Source organism: Dermacentor silvarum, chromosome 1 (genome assembly GCF_013339745.2).
Source record: "Dermacentor silvarum isolate Dsil-2018 chromosome 1, BIME_Dsil_1.4, whole genome shotgun sequence".
Classification (NCBI taxonomy): domain Eukaryota; kingdom Metazoa; phylum Arthropoda; class Arachnida; order Ixodida; family Ixodidae; genus Dermacentor; species Dermacentor silvarum.
In genome coordinates this window covers 420,922,940-420,924,171 of record NC_051154.1, presented here as the reverse complement: position 1 = coordinate 420,924,171, position 1,232 = coordinate 420,922,940, and the positions used below count along the sequence as shown (strand labels likewise).

At 44.1% G+C, this 1,232-nt stretch overlaps 1 non-coding gene across 1 annotated transcript; it reads right to left on the bottom strand.

Moving 5' to 3' along the window:
* Positions 1 to 537: 537 nt before the first annotated feature.
* On the bottom strand, positions 538 to 609 carry Trnap-agg (transfer RNA proline (anticodon AGG)). Its single transcript has one exon. It is a non-coding gene; the product is annotated as a tRNA-Pro (tRNA).
* Between the last annotated feature and the right edge of the window lie 623 nt (positions 610 to 1,232).

Sequence of the window (1,232 nt, the reverse complement as noted above, 5' to 3'; positions counted from 1 at the left end):
ACGATTTCATCTCCATTGACGTCATACGGAACCTCACGGCGACGGCGACGGCTACGGCGACGGCTACGGCGACGGCGACGGCGACGCCGACGGCAGAAATCTGCTTTTGAGTGTCCATATAATTGCTATCGCAATAAAATATGGTATTCAAAACTGTACGACCTGTGGGCAAAGTCGGTAGGATGACCTCGTAATCCTCATGTTCAGCTAGAGTATTCCTGTTACCGCGGCTGTTCATAGCCGCAAACACCGCCCCATCGGAGCACATGATAACCACGTCCGTTCGCTTCGACGGCCGGAAGTGGAATCCTAGACCAACGAGCCGAACACGTTTAAACTCAGTTGCATGTTTGCACTTTCGTAATATCTTGGCTGCTTGCAAAAATGGAGAACAATGAGCGCCTTTCATCACATCTGGACTACGAGCGAAAGGAAGCAAAAAAAAAAAAAGAAAAGGCAAATGTGAATAAATTTTCTTTTGTTGAATCTATTCAACCACCTTGCGACTGACTGTGACAAGGAAAATAAAAAATGAGTGGGCTCGTCCGGGATTTGAACCCGGGACCTCTCGCACCCTAAGCGAGAATCATACCCCTAGACCAACGAGCCGAACACGTTTAAACTCAGTTGCATGTTTCCACTTTTCGTAATAACTTGGTTGCGTGCAAAAATGCAGAACAATGAGCGCCTTTCATCACACCTGCACTACGAGCGAAAGTAAGCAAAAAAGAAAAATCAAATGTGAATAAATTTATTTTGTAAAATATATTTGACCACCTAACGACTTACCTTGACAAGGAACATAAGAAATGAATGGACTCGTCCGGGATTTGAACTCGGGACCTCTCGCACCCTAAGCGAGAATCATACCTCTAGACCAATGAGCGCTTTTTTATTTATTGCTGGTCTTTTACATTATACAGAGCACACACTATAGAACAAAATCAAGAAAAAACACAACAACAGAACATATTGAAAAACATGAAAGCCAGCAGTCAATATGTACTGGCGTTGTCAAGCTAAAATTCTTTCAATGCCGTCAGAGGTTCTATCCTCGACAGCCAATCGGGTACAATATCTTGCATTTTCTTTATTTCAATGAAGTGAGACATACTTTCTCGAAAATAAATATGAGCAGGCCTAGCGTTTGGGTCGCCACGGTACCCAGCCATTCGTGCCCGCCTTAATTAAACAGTGCAGGCCATTGAGCATTACTAAGTCGTATGGAACCT